Source organism: Amblyomma americanum, chromosome 1 (genome assembly GCF_052857255.1).
Source record: "Amblyomma americanum isolate KBUSLIRL-KWMA chromosome 1, ASM5285725v1, whole genome shotgun sequence".
NCBI classification, from domain to species: domain Eukaryota; kingdom Metazoa; phylum Arthropoda; class Arachnida; order Ixodida; family Ixodidae; genus Amblyomma; species Amblyomma americanum.
The window spans coordinates 133405953-133424920 of NC_135497.1; positions in this window are offsets into that span (position 1 = coordinate 133405953).

The following is an 18968-nucleotide window of genomic DNA, read 5'->3' on the forward strand; positions in this document are numbered from 1 at the left end:
AGAAAAGAGACCAGAGACCGCGGTGTACGTCGTGTTGTTGTTTTTTTCTTTTGTGCTGTTTCTTTTTTTTTATTCAGATACAAACGACATTTGCCAACTTTAGAGTCTCATAATTATGATGATGTGACTGCGAGCAATGTCTCAATGGCACGGAAGCAAGGCTTGACCGTATTCTTTCCGTCCTTTGAATAATATTTCTAGCTCTGTTCCCTGATCTAACTCCCAAATTTGGCCGATCCTTTAGCAATCGCGTTAGGACTGCTAAAATTATGCAACTGTTGTTCTTCAGCAGCTGATATAACTGATTCTTTATCGTTGTACTCCAATCTAACCGCGTCTGCTGAAAGGCACACATTCGTTGCGGTGTTCTCTTTCCCATTTGCCTGCGCGCTTATACCACCGCGACTATACTTCGGAGGCGCACGCCAATATGATAATTTGGTATGTCTGCGCCGAGTTCTCCTGCCTGTCAGCATCTTCTGTACCAGTTTATAAGCATACTTTTTCGGTGACGGCTGCTTGAATCACCCTGGCCGCGGCGGCGGCCTTTCGATGGCGGCGAAGAGCAAAAACGCCCACGTGCTGTGCGATGTCAGTGCGCGTACAGAACGTGCTGTGCGATGTCAGTGCGCGTGCAGAACTCCATGATGGTCGATATTAATCCAAAGCCCTCCACTACGGCGTCCCTGTCCCGATACACCCCGCATACCTTGCCATATCACACCATACCATGCCATACCAGTTCCCAGCTGCGGCGGTCGCATTTTGATCGAGGCAAAATGCTAGATCCCCATGTACTGTGCGATGTCAGTGCACGTTTAAGAACCTTACGTCGTCGATATTATCCGCCGAAGCCCTCCACTACGGCGTCCCTCATAGCCCGAGTCGCTATGGGACGTCAAACACTATAAAATAAATACCATACCATACCATACCGTACCATACTTTTTTCTTTTTTCTTTTGCCGGCTCCCTAAAGAAGATTGTTCTTTCTGCGTCATACCATCGGGCCGAACAGCTCATTATATTTTTCTTCATGCGCCGTTTCACAACAGCATTTAACTCGTCGTTTTTTTTTTTTTTGCTCAGTAAATTTGTCCCCCTTGCCAGAGTTAACTGCCAATCGTCCAATGCCGCGTTCATGAACAGTCGCACACTGCATTCGCGTTGTGCGGCAGTGCTTTCTTGGGTATAGATGATCCAAGCGATGCCCGGATCTCGCAGCCTTACCTGCCGCCTATCTGCTGCATCTATCTCAATTACTGCCTTGTTTCTCTCCCCGCTCGGCGTAAGCAGTCGGCTCAGAGAAAAAAGCAAGCGAGAAGCTTGCGCCCTAATTGAAGCGAGCGCTCTCGCTGGCTGCGCGATACGATCGGACCGCGTGTACGCTCTGAGCGCGCCGCGAGAGTCTTCCTGCGGATAGGCGGATTACTATCTTATCCGGACAGATTACCTGCCAAGTAGTGTTCGCGTGTTCTCACCTCGCTAATTGAGTTGACCTTCACGCTAACTTACAGTGCTTTCCCTCTCAGCAAACTGGCTTAACTGATTCCCACTGACTGACTTTTATTTTACTTTGTTTCGTTATATTTGTACTCTCTCGAAGCACTGTTGCCTTTCGCACACTCTTTAGGTGCATGCTTAAAGATGTCGGAGGTTCTCTTTTCTGGCTGGAAGCCGCCGCGGTGGCTGAGTGGTTACGGCGCTCGGCTGCCGGCCCGAAAGACGCGGGTTCGATCCCGACCGTGGCGGTCGAATTTAGATGGAGGCGAAATTCTAGAGGACCGTGTGCTGAGCGATGTCAGTGCACGTTAAAGAACCCCAGGGGGTCGAAATTCCCGGCGCCCTTCACTACGGCGTCTCTCATAGCCTGAGTTGCTTTGGGACGTTAAACCCCCATAAACCATAAACCAATCTCTTTTCTGGCATTCTAAAGGCGAAAGGTTATAGTTTAGAGACAGGCTTTTAAACGACAAGCGTGAAGTCGTATATCGCTGAAATGCGAACTGAAACATTTGGCCTGCGTACGGGTGTAAATAATGCTTGGCGTCCTCGTGACCTGTATGCACGTTACCGGGCACGGGGGAAAGTTTCGGTTGAAGACAACGAATCATTTTCTTTTTCCGAGAGCGAGGTTCGTAATGCTATCGCAAAGAAAACATTTTTTTGGCAATTACGCTAGGTATACCTCGTAACGAGTACGCCAGCGTCAGCTCTGGACATTATCGCCCAGCCATCGCTGTAAAGTAGTCGTGAAGCGAACCTAGACCAAAGGGACGACGCGCAACGCTACGCCTCCTGGTGAGGGCGGTCTACGATATTTGTGCGGCACGCTCTCTATAGAAGGGAGTAACGGCGTTGGTGCGTGTATGTGTGCGCGCCATTAATTTTCATTGCCCACTTCGCGGACGAGGTCATTGTGTAGTGGTCGCTAAAAACAATGCAATGGCATCTCGACATCTCACATCACAGTGGTGCGATGCTTACGCTTCATTTTGTCGCTGCAGTCCGTTACGTCAGAAGCCCGTTTACACCTGTGCTCGCAGCCCTGAGAGGGGCACCGAACGACTCCTATAGCCTGCCTGTGGGTGACAAAAATTACGGAGGCTAGTTAATACTACTTACGTGCTTTGAATGCGAAGGCATTGTCTCGCCGTGAGTTCTGTTGCTAAGTTCGTTAAAAATTCCTTCCTTTCTAATGACACACTTACTCATTAGCATACAGCCGTAAGGAAACTCAGACACTAGGTCCCCTTTTACTCACCAATAATAAACGCGGTTTTGTGGCCTACGGATTGCGTGCTCGCCTCGCGATCTGAAGGTCCTCGCTGATGGCATCACCGGGTATCTGGAAGCCACTTTATTTTATGGCCTGCTGCTGACGTCATCTAGGGTTTTTTGGAGCCACTGTTGCTGGACAACAACGCCGCACGGCGGATTTCGTTACCGGTGAGCCATATAATGCTTCCGCATTAAAGGACAGTAAATCGACAGTAATAAAAGCGCGAGGGTGGGAGGGAGGACACTATCGGTCGCCGCTGAAGGCTTCGGGTGTCCCTCTGACAACTGTCGTCCCGAACGCACTAAAGCGGGACGTAGCAATGACAAAGCAATAGGGACTGAACTTTTTTAATAGGGGTACGATGGAACAGCGTTCACCTCATTACCCTTTTAGCTCTGCCTTGTTTTAGAGCGCCGTTCCGTCACGGTGTGCAGCTAACTACTGGTTCGCCTGTATCTGCTCGTCATAAGACCACTCAAAGAAAAAAAAAATATGAACAAGCAGTTCTGTGGAAACACTTCAGTCACAACAGTAAGGAAAACCTGAACAACTTGCATCAGAAATGCAGCAGCGCGCACGCGACTTAGGATGGAAATGCAGTTATCTTCATTAGGAACAGCTTGGAAAGTCCATAAAAACGGAAGGTTGAGCTAGTTTGTAGTGGTTGTACATGTCTATTTAAAAGACGAATATCTTCGACTTCTTGCGCTCGAGGTTAATATACAGCTTGGAAAGGTAGCTCGACGTTTCGAAACCATGTTCTCAAGGTGGATTCAGACTTGGGGAAACTGTGCGCGGAAAATTTTCCTTGGCTTCAACCTAATTCGATGCTCGTTGTTACCTCAGTTCTTGCAGCTGTATTGCGGACTGTATATAGGCAGGGCAACCTTATAAGTGTCACGGATAATTTCGCAATGAGCAAGCATTTAATATGTGTATCGCGGGGTAACACGGGCTTGGGAAGAGCTTCTGTTGCCAAAATTCCCATCCTACCTGGCCTTCGATAAGTAGTCAATAGTTGTATAGGGATACAGTATATATGCGGGCATGAGTAAGTGGTTCTTGGATAGGCAGCCTGCTGGTGTTCCAGACTGACGTGCTCGTTTCAGGCCAATACGTCGCTGCGACAAAGCTTATTGCCAGGGATCGTATTGGTTCCACCCCCTCGAAAAACTTGGGCTCCTGTCGTAGAGAAACCGTCGCCTATATCCGTTGAAATCTGACTGGAGCCCATTTTAATGTTAAAGCCTCACGTAGCAGAATTCGGGCTGGAAATCGATGCGCTGTCGTTGGCACGTACTCACATGGCCATCACCTGCACCGTGCCGCTGTTGAAACGAACGATTCCGCTACTTTAACGCCATAAACCGAGAAAAATAATTGGTAGCTTTAGTAGATGGCCAGCCGCAAATGACTGCAGCAGATAGCAGTTTTGTACAGTATCGACAAAATTAAGAAAAGGCAACTGCGTTACGAGCAGTCGTCTTTCTTCAATACCAGACATACAGTGTACTAAATTGAAACAGGTTGGAGAAGTACATAACAGGAAAAGCTCGACAGCAGTTGGTTGCTCGATCGCAGAAATGCAGAAAAGCAAAAGTTTAGAAATGTGGAACAGGAGTTTTCTACTTTGTTCACGTCATCACCACGCTCTTCCCTTCGCAGTTTATTGAAAGCACGGAGCAAGACTATTTAGGAGGAACTCCCGCCAGCGCGAGCGAGGGCAGGCGACCAGATAAGGTCACAGTTGTATGCGCCGACGGGGCCGTATGCAGTGGCGGCGCCATGCGGTGCTTCGTAGAAGCCGCAGCGAAAAAAAAAAATGCAACGCCCGGGCAGGTGGCTACGGCGGCGCGCGCTCAAAGCAGACGACAAGCAGACGACAGGGGTGTTTTCTTCAGCGGGCACGCCGTGACGTTGTATTTCTGCGACACAATACAGAGCCACCTGCCCTTGGTGCGATGCCACACCTACACTTTACCATATCACGTGGGAGTGCGAACGCAACAAAGCATTCCACCAACACGAACACCCGAGTGCGGAGCAATGGGAGAGTCGGCTCACCAGCGGCGAACTCACGACCCAAAGGCCCTTAGTGCAGCACGCGAATGATGCAGCACGACTCAGTGGAGCCTTGGAATAGGGGCCCACCCTTGCTGACGAGAAGCCTCAAGTCGTCAGCGCCAGAGAAGACAACGGAGACTTCATAACCGCGAAACCATTGAAAGATAATAATTGGTTTTTGGGGAAAGGAAATGGCGCAGTATCTGTCTCATATATCGTTGGACACCTGAACCGCGCCGTAAGGGAAGGGATAAGGAAGGGAGTGAAAGAAGAAAGGAAGAAGCTGACGAGAAGCCTCAAGTCGCCAGCGCCAGAGAAGACAACGGAGACTTCATAACCGCGAAACCATTGAAAGATAATTGGTTTTTGGGGAAAGGAAATGGCGCAGTATCTGTCTCATATATCGTTGGACACCTGAACCGCGCCGTATGGGAAGGGATAAGGAAAGGAGTGAAAGAAGAAAGGAACAAGGAGGTGCCGTAGTGGAGGGCTCCGGAATAATTTCGACCACCTGGGAATCTTTAACGTGCACTGACATCGCACAGCACACGGGCGCCTTAACGTTTTTCATCCATAAAAACGCAGCCGCCGCGGTCGGGTTCAAACCCGGGAACTCAGGATAAGTAGTCGAGCGCCCTAACCACTGAGCCACCGTTGAAAAGATCCAATAAAGTTTTCACTCACTCACTCTGCGCCCTTAAGTCAAACAGCAACAGTTCTTGTCGGTGTTTGTTCGGGGGCCGTAATACTAACAGCGCTGCTCCGCGCAGTGCGGCATCCTTCGGAATTGGCTAGACTAAGATGGGACGCAGGTGTTTTGTTCAAAATCGCAAAAGCGGTTACAAGTGTTGCAGGGAGAAGAGCATAGGCGCGCGCGGCCGAACGGTAGCAACATGCTCGACCGGTTGCCTTGGCAACCGAAACGGCGGTAGTTTCTTTCCAGGCCGCCAGCATGATAGTGGCTCCGCGGGCTAGCGACCTTTTCTGGTCGCCGCAGACAGCGGAGTTTCCACTCCTAAATAGTCTTCCTCCGTGATTGAAAGTAAATACAGGAACCTTTGCCGCATCTCTTGTGGCTACGACTTAATTTTACTTGGGAGGTGCGTACGAAGAGAGAAAAAAAAAAGAATGACAACGAAGAACTTTATCAGTTGAGATTCTGAGCGAACACACTTATTCTCCTTTTTGTTTCCTGAGGTGCTATCTCTCTCATTCTCTCATTCTCTCTTCGGGTTAGTCGGCGGCGTTTTGCACTTGTCGTTGCTCCATTGCAAGGTTGATTGATTGAAGGTCTTTTATATTGAGAGGAAGGCACAAAGCCACTGTGGGGGAAATTGGGAAAGAACGTTAAGCCGCACTCGAAATCCGAGTCGGTGTATTCCCCATTTTGCTATTGCTGGAACCGATCAGAAGGGCTTTAGTCGGCACCGCTATACCGCCCCGAATGCACGAATCGAATTACCTCTATGCAACTGGAAATGTTGGCAGCGAATATCGCCATGCAGTTCTGCAGGGCTGACGGCAATTGCCGATGGCTGCATTTTTCTTCCACAGTTCCGTTTGTCGTGCCGCTGCTCAACATCGCGTCAGAATTATACACTGTGGAGTACACGCGATGTACAGAAATGACGGAACGAGGGAAAGATGCAGTCGAGGCTCGGTGATATGCCAAAGGACCAAGTATACACCCGAAACGTTCACGCAGCAAGATTCCTGTGCTGCCATTGAACCTATAGGCGGAGCGCGTTCTTATTACGGGATTCAGGAGCACGGCCATTCCTGACATGCCCTCCGTCGGACGTGCCACTCAAGTGGGCAACGAGAAGCGCGCCCTTCGGAGGCGAGGCTGGTCACCTCCATTCTGAGTGACAGCGAATAGGGGCCTGGAAGAATGTGACGAAAGCGAAGCCTCGGAGCGGCGGTTGCGCCGACTCCGCGTTTGCTACTCGTTGCCACTTTCGGCGACAACAATAGGCCTCCCGGTGGCCTAGATTTCCGGAGCACTGCGGTGTGCACATGTTCTACACGCGGCCCCGGGGCCCCCGCGCGGAAAGGCGGCTTCGGCGCGGCATGCGGGCACAGGCGGAAAAAGGCGAAGCGTGATCCGAAGCGAGTATTTATATAGCGCATATAGCGCTGGCCGCTCTTTTTTCCTTCAGCGGCTGGCGCGCTGCTGCCGGGGCGACCAACTACACACCGCCCGGCGGACACTCCCGGCGCGACTACGCGCAGCACGTTGGCGTGCGATCTGTATGCTCCGAAGGTCACGCGCGAGTCGTCGGGCACGCTGCGTGGTGGAAACGAAGCGGGCCTTTTTCGGGCGGCTGCCCGCGCGCGCGCTGCTTCCTCGTCGTCGTGTTCTTGCTCCGCTAGTGCAGCGTGAGCGGCGCGGGTAGCGGAGAAATGTAAAATAAGTAAATAAATAAACGAACGAAACTGGTAAAGCGCCGCGCTCGGCCGGCTTTTGCGATGTCTTCGCGAAATTACGCGAGCCTTGCGTAACGAGGTGATAGACGGCGCGTGCCGTTACGCGGCGGCGGCAGCGCTAAGCCGCTACTACGACCACTGCCCGAGTGAACTTCCTCGTCTCCGCCGCGTGCGCCGCCCTGCGGTGTTCCCTCGTTGCACGGCTGTGTGACTGACGTGGTAATTGGCGGGCTACCGACCGGCGGTGTCGAGAAGCCACGCAATAGAACTTCGGCTGAGCGCGCGTTCAATTACGGGAGCCGCTTGTCACGAGTGAAAAGCCATTTAGCGCCTCGGGTGCGAGATCAGCGAGGGTGAACGCCCGGTGGCTGCGATTGAGCGACGGTTCCAGCGCCTAGCCTTCCTGCCTTGCGCGTGTGGGGTGTCGCCGACTTCTCAATGGCCACCTCTCTGCAACGGCCGCCGTTTGGGGCTGACGGCGGTGCCGGTAAGTGATGCGGCTGGGAGTAGATCGCCGAACGTGCTGTTATTTTCGCATTCAGCACTAGATGCAAGCAGTTGAAGGGTTAAAATCACAGGCCGCAACAAGAAGTGAACAAGTCAAGTTGGAACAAGCGCTTGCTCGCCAAGTTCCCTCTGCTTGTGTTTACATACTTTCTAGCGCTCCTTCGGTACTCAAATCAAAGGAGACGAAAACAAGCCATGCGCATCCAAATAAGTGTGACGTAATCTGAGAAAAGGGCACATGGAATTGTGCTCGTCTTCTGGCCAGGGAATGGGCATAGAGTTATCATAGTAACTCGTTTAAACAATTTGCGCGACTATTACTAGGGATATTCCAGTGTAACCAGCTGCAAATCTGCCTCGACTGCGCAGGCTTTCTAGCGGAAGTGTTCGAAGCATGAGCTTCCAAAAGGCCTCTAGGTAAACAGAAATTATTTTTATCTTCCGGAGCTGCCGACCGGCCCAACCTGGGTGATCCTCATTTCGTGTTTGTGCTTACATTAATGGGCGTTGTTTAGTATTTTCTATATACACCCTTGCTGTAAAAGAGAGCAGGGCGATGCACCTATAAAAAAGTGAGCGTCGAGCTACCCTCGCGCGCAACGTGACGATGCGGACGCCTGCTATGGAATCCGACAAAAGGCATACATGGGATATTGTACCATGTGCACATGTACTGTGCATCAGGTTCATCTGGGCATACACAAAGGGAGACATCTCGTCCGCCGGCGGCGCACAAGTCCGGCATGCACTGCACTGCTCGGGCTCATGTTTCTCCCGAACGTATATGCTTTTATGCGCCGCACGTAGCCGCGCGAAATATGATCTGCATCGCGGCAGCTGCGCTGGTATCTTCGTCGCCCGCCTGGCGGCGGTGCGCGCTCAAGTTGAACGCCGAAGAAAGATGGCATTCTTCGGTGCTCCAAAATGTTCGCTAAAGATCCTGACCCAGTACATTATACTGCTGTGAAACACAGCGTTTAAGCTTCTGCCATATTGTTGCTAGTCATAATGAGTATACAACTGCACGACATATTCGTGCATTATAACAGTCTTAAAGACAACTGGGCTTGCTGGCATAGGGATATAGTCAGGAGGCATACAGCGCGAACGACAAAAGTTTAGAAAGCCGTCATAGTGTTCCCTTTACGAGTCTTTACGAGTGCTCGTACTGTTTTTCTTTAGATGTGAAGGAAAGTTGTTTGAAAGGAAGTTGGTGCAAACCCAGCCACTGGATATTTTATATATTTTTTATTTTCAAACTGTGAGCACCGATAATATTTGGAGTGCGGTATTGTCCAAAAATCTGAATTTCGTGTACAGCGTCAAACTGAGACGTGCAGCGCCTTGGTGGCCCACGCCCGTTCCATCCAGTTCCAAGATCCGCGAAATGCGGCTGAGCAGAAAATGAGGTTTTCCTCTGATCCCGGTGTCCCGTAACAGGTTATGATGCCAGAAGCCCCCATGCTCGTGATAACAAGAAGCACTACTTTCTTCCTTAAGACACATTAAAGTTATCGTCGAGAGGGCTTAGCTTTCGAACGTCTTTTTTTTTTTAATGCCAGAAGGCTGCTTTCTTTTCTTCTTGCTAATATGATCACCATCTACATCGTCACCATCATCACCATCATCATTATGCACAGGGAGATTAGCAGCACTACATGATATCTAAATAAAGAAGTGAAAGGAATATGGCGATATGCATTGGCGCACAGAGCTTTGTCCAACATCATGGCTGATGATTTATACGCAAGCAAGAGGTTGGGGCTGCCATATCGCATTGAAATTTATTATTTTGAAGCTGCGTGTTTGTAGTGTCTATGAGGAAGGTGAACCGTTTTCTTCACTGTAACGTGAACTCGTGACGTCACGCAAGAATTGCTTGTTGGAGTCTCACCAGAGCGAACTGCGGGAAGAAAAAAAAACAAACAATGTCGGCGGTTTCGTCTTACTTTGGAAACACTGTAACGGCGGACTCCAGCCGCTTAAAAGACCTGTCGGGATGGCCGAAAAGCTCTCTTCATCCTGCACGCTAAGCGCTCGCTTTTATTTTAACTTTTTTTCTCGCCCCTTGCGTTCTTATTTTTTCTTCCAGCGTTCACGCAAAGCTGTCCCTTTTTTAGCTGGCCGTAAAGAAGAGCGACGGGTTCTCTGAGCCGCGGAGGTTGTAAAATAACGCTTCCTTCGGCATCTCCAATGCTCCTCGTGTAGCAGCAGCCCGCTGCGGGCCTGGCCACCAGGCCAGGAGCGCCTCAGCGGGCCCTGCCCTGCCGTGCACTCGCCATTGGCGGCCCGCGCAAGCCGCCCATTGAGAACGAACGTGTCGTATATTTATTGATGCCAGCCTATTCCCCTCCTGCGATCAGCCTTGTTTAGCCACGAGTCTTCACGCGTTTCCTCGACTGGCTTTTCTCGGCGTCAACAGCGAGGTTCAGCCTTCCAGCATGCCGGCTATGGCCAAGGCGATCCTGCGCAGCGCATCATCGGGTGTCGTACGTGCGCCCGGACTCCGTGATTTGGCGGCTCGAAGATCATCGGGTGTGGTTTTGTTTTGTTTCAGTTTTTTTGCTTTGATCCGCTGCTCGGCGCTTCCATTTTGTTCCGCTGTTTGTCGTAGGGCAACGAGGTACGCTTAACGCCAGCCCGTCCCTTTCCGGCAGTCTATTCCTTTTACTTTCGCGGTGTGTGGAGAGCAAATCAGCGCGCACACCAATTCGAACGGTTGCCTTCCGCGCATCCGTGTCACTTGCAACGCGGAGTGCGATCGGCGCAGAGGGGCGGAACGAAGCTATTTCGGACGTAGCCGAAAAACCGGATTTTGCTCGTCGGACCGTGAGGCCGGCGATCTACGCGGTGCGGGTTGCGGCAGGGTTGCGCACGTTTTTGGACCGAGCGTCAGTCCAAATTGACATCCGCTGAGGACGGAAGATATCGGATCCGTCACAGCCACTGTCCTTGCTGTGTGTGCCTTTCCGCTGCCCCGGACTACGTTTTTGAGGGGCTCCTCCAGACACGTATTAGATGCTCTCCTAAAAGGAGCCCCGCCGATAGGCGGCTACGGAGCAAAAGCAAAAGCGCGTTTCCTTTCGCACAGTTTCCGTCATGGACCGAACCCCAGTGCTCCCTTTGTCTTCGTGTAAGCTCATCGCGTTCATTCTTACCGCACGAAACCTTGCGCGTTTTCAACCCGCAGCCATGTCCGTGCGCTGCTGACAAGCGCATCCGACTTCTATCCTTATCGACCGCACGGGATCAGTGCTTTTCGACCCCGCCGCGGTGCGCGCGGTCGAATGCTGACCACGGTGGCCGTATTTATATGGGGCTTAAATGCAAAATCTAGGCAAGGGCAAATATTTCAAGTATTCCGCATGAAAATCTATTAGTTCGCTATTCGACCTCCGCTTCGACCTGAATTCAATCATTCGAAAGTATCAAATTATTCGACGTTGCGGAATACGTCGATATTTAGATTAAATCGGTAGAAGTGCTAGCTCATGCACTCATCCGTCCGTAACAACTTTCACTGCTGTCGTTAACTGTGATCACCGAACTGACCGTCGAAAAATAATAATTCAATGTCTCCGCTGTAAAAAGGAGTGTCAAATGGGCTTTTAGCACTGAAGACGGAGCACGGATGAAAAGGAGATTCAGGGGTATCTTTAGACATCAGATAGTGAGAGGAGTTGGGCAAAAGGTTTCCTCAAAAAGAGAACAGTAAAGCTTGTACTAGCACGAAAACATCACGACCGAGCGCACTTCATCAGTATGCAGACCTTGTGCAGAGTGCGACAAGTACCATGTGGGGTTTTTAATGCGATTGCATTTAGGCTGCCGTCATGCTGTTTCCGGCTTCTCCGTAATGAAATTCCCTGATTGGTCAATTTTGAGATGACGTAATAAGGGCAACGTGGCCCCATAGAACTCAAAGAGCACCGCCAAATTTGAAATTCCTAATGATTGGTCGAGGGAGGTCACGTGACATTGCGATGTCATCACAACCATGGGACGTGGCAACATCCCCACCGAGTTGTTAACTACCTGGCCCCCGTGCACTGAAATTAATTTAAATAAATTCACTTCAGTTGCCACCCGTTCACCATGGCGCTACACATGAGCATTACGGGAGCTCGGTATGAGCAGCCTGGATCTCACTAGCCCTACCGGTAGCTGTGTTTAAAACAGCCACCTGCCGTGGCAGTGGCGCAGCTCTTAACTGCTGCACCACTGCGCCAGTAGTGGTATGGGAGCTCCCCAATCTATGAACACGATTGAGGGGGCCGTGACGTAATCAACACCACATAATCACCAGTGGGCCAATCATAGGGCACCATCAAGTTTGAAAATCTGAGGACCCGAAAATTTCAAGTGGGCCCGCCCAGAAAAATTCCAAAGAGGCCCCCAAAATTTTGGAAGTAGGCATACCCTACCCCCCCCCCCCCCAAAAAAAAAAAATAAGGTGGATTAGCGGCGATTAGTTGGTGGATTAAGGTGTATTCGTGGGTGGGGTTAGTATAATCCCCTATGATAATCCAATGGTAGGTACTCGAACATTCTAGAAGGCGATGACTGATGCATGCCATATGAACGCAAATTGCAAGAGCATTAGACGCTCATTGTAGACGCCATAGCAGGCAACCTAAACGCTATCGTATTTTTTTTCTTTTAGAATGTGGATAAGAAGGCCCCGAGTTTTTTATTCAACCTAAGCTGCGGCGCCCGCCATGAGGTTGGACATCAAGACGCTACCGAAAAGGTGACCAGCTGCCGAAGTAGCACATCAGACCTCCTGTATGTTGATGTAAATGTAATTTTTACTGCAATCAAAATCGCTAATGCTGTACTATAGAGTACAACGTACCTTAACCTGTCCTCTTGGGGCATTCATTTTTTATTTCTACACTAGACTGTGAGGGAAGTGGTGGTTTAACTATTGAAGCTATTCGCTTCGAAATTACTCTCTCCATTTCATTTTATCCCGTGTTTTTCAAAAGCGCCCGTCTGCTGTGCGGTGTCAGAGCACTTTAAAGAACGCCAGGTGGCGGAAATTAATACGGCGACGTCCACTACGGCGTCTTGCAGAACCACCCCACCCCTCTTCTGCTTTTTGGCATTTCACCCCAAAAATCATACCGTACCATACCATACTGTACCATACCATACTACACTACATCATGCCATACCACGCCTTACCCCCCCCCCCCGCACACACACACAGACATACACACGCACGAACGTAGGCACAGAAAAAAAAAGACGTTAACATCGAGACACCCAGAGTTGCCCTTTAGGGCAGCAGCTGTGTGCATCGACCTATAGCGGAGGTCGACGCGGCTGAGGAATCTGATGTCATTGGATGCTGTGCACACCTACTAGGAAGGAATACTGATCGTACTCGGGCTTTTCCAAATAATTCCACAGGCAAAAAATCTTGCTGCCCTTTGCATACAGATGCGCTGTTATGCTTATTCAACAGCGCAATGTTATTTACGGGCGGAAGGCCTAAAGCCCTGCTCTTGTTCCAATGTGCTTACTGGCTGGTGCAAGAATAGGCAATGCCATAGAAAGAAAAAAAATGTAGTAGATGGCATTTTTTTTTCACTCTGCATAGTCTACTAGAAATGTAGGGAACGTAGCTGACTCTCATGCACGCGGCCAATTGTCATGTCGTGCTTCCTGTTCGGTTGCGAGAAACCAACTTTCGTAGGCAAATCGGTCGGTGGCTTCCTGTTCACCTCGCCCCTCCCGCCCTTTTTTTTTTTCGTGCTGGAGGTTAACTCGCGGGGCGCTTTCGCGCGACCGTGTAAACTAGGCTCTACAGCGCCGGGCCGAAAGTGACGGCGGCGCGCCCGAAAACCCAGCGCTCGGCGGTGGTGACACGCACGCACGCGCACCGCTTACGCGAGCCGCACGGCCACTTCCTCGTGCAGCGCCCCGCTGCATGCTACGCGACTCGCGTGCCGAGCCTCGAGGGCGGCTTTTTTCTTCCACGGTTATCGGCACCGGCAATCGGTGCGCGCGGCTGCGAATAACCCGAGCCAAATGAGCCTTGCGCATGCACGGCAAACGGCGAAAAGCCGCCGAATGGCGCGGACTTGGCGATCGTTTATTTCGCGCTGACGTCTACGGGCTCCGAGCGCAGGAACCGCTGCGAGACAGGCACTGAAAGAAAGAACAGGAAACGGGGGAGGGGGGATCAAGTGCAATTCATGCGCCACCGTTCGCGTCCTTATTTCTTATGTACTCGTTTGGTAAGTGAGTAGTTAGGTGGTTGCAATTAATGTTAGGTAAATCTGTAAGTACTATGAAACACTATTTCCCGAGCTGTTGATCGAGAGGGAAGTATTTGAGCAGGAAGCTCAGGCGCCGAAATGGTCATGCAATCCGTGGAATAAGAAACAAGGGAGCGAAGCAACAAGCCAAGCAGCAAGCAATCCAAGCCAGCCAGAATATCGCAGCTTCAAGCTGTCCGAACTCGCGAACGAAAGCCATGCTCTCGATCCAGCCCTGTAACATAGTCGCGCAGACCCTCTTGCAACGCTTATAGGCCAACCGAATTCAATTAGCATATATGCCGACCCACCCGAGGCTGAAATATGAGCGTTCTCGTGATGCAGGCGTCGATTGAGTGGAGCTCGATCGGAACCAGTCGCGTCAGTGTGCTGCGCTGACGGAACCTGTAGTTAGGAAGCTTTGGCCGGTCAATAGCCAAGCCTTAATTTGGCTGCGGTGGTTGAGAAGGAGAGGGGGGAAGCGGCGCAGAGAGCAACGAAGGAATAAAGCACAAGCAAGCACTTATGGGGGCTGAGCAGGAGACTCTTTGACATACGCAGACGCTTGGGGTCTTCGCAAGCTCTTTTTGCTACCGCGCCGCGACGAATGGACGCAAAGGCATGGTTACGCGAATCCGTGTGACTGGCCATGCCCCACCGGTATTGCCGAGCGGCATGTGCTGCACAACGAGAGCTCCCCCCCCCCCCCCTCGATTGCGTAGCACAATAGCAGTGCCGAAGCAAGCGAGAGAGCCTCAGAGTTGCGCTAACGCCGCTTAATTACAGGTTGTTCAGAGCCCCTTCAAACAGCAAATTGAACCCAACTCATTAGGCTTAGGGTACCGAGCCCTACTTCTGCGTAAAATGCCTGAGAACACGTTTGATGCGAGCGGTGAAAATGCCTAGCTCTCTCACATGTTCACTGAGTTTCGCTGTGTGCGGCTTTGAGCCGCGGAAGCCGCGGAACCTTATAAGCGGCACCTTCCAACACACGACGAATTTACTTAATAGCGAGTCGTCGAGAGGTAGATTTTAAGGACGATCGTACACACAATTCCTCGCGCACGCTGAACGCTGCCATTTTGAACGGTGGAATGTCGTGGAATCTTGGTTATCTAATTTTATTGCTGCACTCGGCGACGCGCTGAACGCAGCCCGCCAAAAGTCCGCAAGACGTGCTTGCGTGCGCGTGCGTTCGCAAACAGACCGCGAACAGCATGCATTGAGCGATAAGAAGACTTCCGTACTAACAGTGCAGCGTTCACGGTGGCCACACCCAGAAAAGACGTCACGTCCAAACAGCCTCAAATAGTCTGCAACACCTCCGTGAAGTAACTTAGAGGTCCGGCGCTACCACACGGTTTCGAGAGGCGCAGCAACAGCTTCGCGCTTTCGCTCTCGTAGCCGCGCTTTTGTTTCCTGCAGCCCTTGACAGCTTAACGGGCGAGGCGATAGGGGATAATTTTATGTTTGCCTTCCTCCTTTTTGTTTTTTCTTTTTTCCGTCCTCAACCCTCGCGGCGTCCCCGCCTAATAATACTGGCGGGAAGCGGCCGCTCTCGGACCGTGGCCGTACCCCTCCCAGAGGCGGCGAAGCGGTGTCGCCCGCGGTGCGCGTTTATAGGCGGCCCGCCGCCGATATCTCGCCCAGCGATCCGCAGCACGCGCGCGCCTCCGAGCTGCGGCCGAACGGAGCGGGTCTGCCGGCCGCGCCGCCGAGGCGCTATTCAAACAGAAAGCTCGCTCGGCGGCGGAAACTGGGATCGGTTGGCGCGGTCATTTAGCGCTCCGCGGCGCGGCAAACGTCGTCTCGCTGGCTGCGGCGCTATGCGATTCCCGCACTTCCTCCTCCATGCCGCCGAGTGAGGAGCGGTGTCGCACGCTTCTTCCGCGTCGTGGGTGGAGAAAGCGGGCCCCGCTCCACCCGCGGGCGGGCGCGATCGTCGCCGCGACGAGCCAGCGCCACGCGACTGCCGCACTAATTAAAGCCATCGCGCCCTCTTCCGCTAATAGCGCTGATGTTACTTTCCTCTTCGCCCGATCAACGCGGCCGCTGCCGGCGCGTGTACTGGGGTGCAGCCGCCTGGGGCGAGCAAGTGCGTGATCACTCAGGCTCAATTAGTTTTCGCGATCGGTGCAGCGGGCGACGCAGAGAGCGTCCCGCTTTTCGCCGATTCCAACGACTCGTACACAGCAGCGGCATCGCTAGGTCGCCGAAGCAACGCGCACGCGCCGCCTTCCCTCGGTTATGTATGTACACGGCGGCGAGCGGCGACCGCAGCTTAGAAATTCACGGCTTGCAGTTTTCGTAATTACTGAGCTGCAAAGAACAGACAACTGGAGCGCGGTCAATTTGCGCATTAACGCCGTTTATTGCGAGCCCTATTTCGAAGCACGTGCCCGCGACGTGGGAAAAAAAAAGAAAATGAAAAAAAAGGAAACTGGCCCCAGCGAGCTAGGCGGTCGCCTGAAAGGGAACCGTGGCGCCGTTCTCCCACGCCAATCAAGACGGAAAGAAGAAAGTTGCGCAGTTGCTGTACGAGACAGCCGCATGAAATGATTGGAGCCTGCGGCTGCGGTCCAGCCAAGCCTGATTACGCAGAAAATGGCACTTCTAACAGCTGCTGAAAATCAACATTAAGCCGCGCAGCCGAAGAAAGGACGGAAATACTTCTGAGATGATGTTTGATATCAGGACCTTATTTTATTTATACCTGTGACGCTCACGCCGCTTTTTTCCTTAATTGCGGTCTGCTGAGCGGGAAGCGCAAACGTAAGCTTTTCGTCGAGAAAACTCCTCCTAACTTTATGGTAGGTTACTAGGCAAGCCCCGTGTTTTTGTGGGCTTGTTTCTAATGCTTTTTTTAAAAATAAACCCCTGACATGTTGTCGGCATTTCACCTGCACACTTGCAAAACGACACCGTTGCCTACAAGGTAGACGAAGTGGAGGGCCCCCGGATCATTTTCGGTCTCTTTGCTTACTTTAACGGGCGCCGAAATGTTAGTGCGTAGGCGTTTTAGTGCGCTAGCACTACTAGGCGCACGTTCCGATTTTGGCCATGTGTGCGCACAGTCTTGGTCAAAAGTCTTCAGCCAAAGGCTGTTGGTTACTCGCATTATGGAGCCATTGAGGCAGCATTAAACACCGCAGGGACTTGAAATACTACGAGAAGGTTTCTCCCCGCTGTAGGGAAGCTTGCTGCTTGACGAAATCTTTGAATGGCCCGCTGCAGGGTGAATTAAATGAGCATTCATTCTACTACAAGTGAACGTTGTGGCCTGAAGACTTTTTCTGGGGGAGGGGGGGGGGGGGGGGTGGCGGGGGGTTGACGTACCTCGTGGGCACGAGGCCCATCTGCCCCTGCCAGGCTCTTCACCTAGGTGAAGTCCTGGGTGTAGGGCACACCTCCGCGCTTAGCCATTCTAAACCGTCTGCTATTTTCTTGCATTTCATGTTCGACAAAATGCGGTCGGCTCTGCTGGAATTGGCACCCGAGAACTGTAGTGCTCAGCAGTCATTTTTGAGGATTACAGAAGGAAGGAAGCGTATTATGTTTCAAGTAGACCGGCTTCGAATTCCTTACGCAAAGTCGTACAAAATAAATTGGAATTGGAAACACGCACTTCTTGACGTTTTGTAAACTCGTTACACATCTACAGAGAGAAGTGTTTACTGACGACCAGGCATTTTTGCACTCGTATTTGAAGCCATCTGCGCGTTATTTGCTTGGATGAGAGAGATCAGGGATAGAGGGGCCCTATAGGAGCACGAAGGTAGGAAATAAACCTGCAAGAAAAAGTATTTACGAAAATAGTGGTCATGAACTTTGTTGATGGAACATCTCGAGTGGAAGCACTGTGTGATTTCTCTCAAGAAGAAAAATGTCACCAAGGCATGAAAAGAAAAAGAAAATATAAACTTGTCACGTCACTGGTTCAAACCGTTGGACAAAACGACGCTTCAGCAAATGTCCCCAATTTAACCTGGCAGCATATTCTTTCACCTATGTACGCAGGACATTCTAATAAAGGATGCTGCCTGTTTGCATCGAATCGCGGTTGTCGTCTATATGCCTTCCCCTTGTAGCATGCGTATCCGAGAGACCTGCGCGACTGACTGCGTAAACCGCAGAGACAACTGTTCACGGTCGGCATGCATATACACATATATTACATCGTACACTCGTCAGTGTGGTGCTATCAGGGTCATTATCGACGCGTTCGTTCAAGGAGGAGCTTCAATGATACGAGGAAGAACACTACCCGTACCGCATTAGTGCATGAAGGCCGAAACAACAACAACCAGAAAAGCAACAACAACCACAACAGGAAGGAAGTCGCACAAGCCAGACAAGGTTCCAGGTATCTGAGAGGAAAAAAAAAGAAACCCAAAGCTAGGAGCCGAGGATCCCGGATAAGGAGCGTTACGTAACTCAGTATCAGGCCCAGCGTCTGGTCGTCTCCGCAACGCGAAAGCCAAGAAGCCGTTTGGAGACAAATGAGATAGGAGCCGACTGCCAACTGCTCTCCCGCGCCCTATCTGGGTGCCCTGTCTGCGGCAGGGCACCCAGGGCACGCGATCTCCGAGACAACGGCGGACGATCTACGGCGAAGGTGGCAGACTTTCCGTACTCGGCGCAATCCGCGGCAGCACCCGTTGGGTGAGAGCGGGCCCCGCTCTGGAGGCACCGACCGAGTCGGATCCTGGCTGCGTGGCACGCGATTCCTTTCGCCGCCGCCGCCGCTGCTCCCGCGAAAAACGGGGAAGTGTTTCGGACTCACGCGTCACAGCCAGCAACGCGCGTGAGTGCGCGCCGCTGCCGAGTAAAGACTTCCGAGAGGCCCCATGTTCCCACGAGCACGCGAGTGGGTGCAAACCACACGCCAATGCACCGTGGTGCCGTTGCGCAACCGCGTTTCTA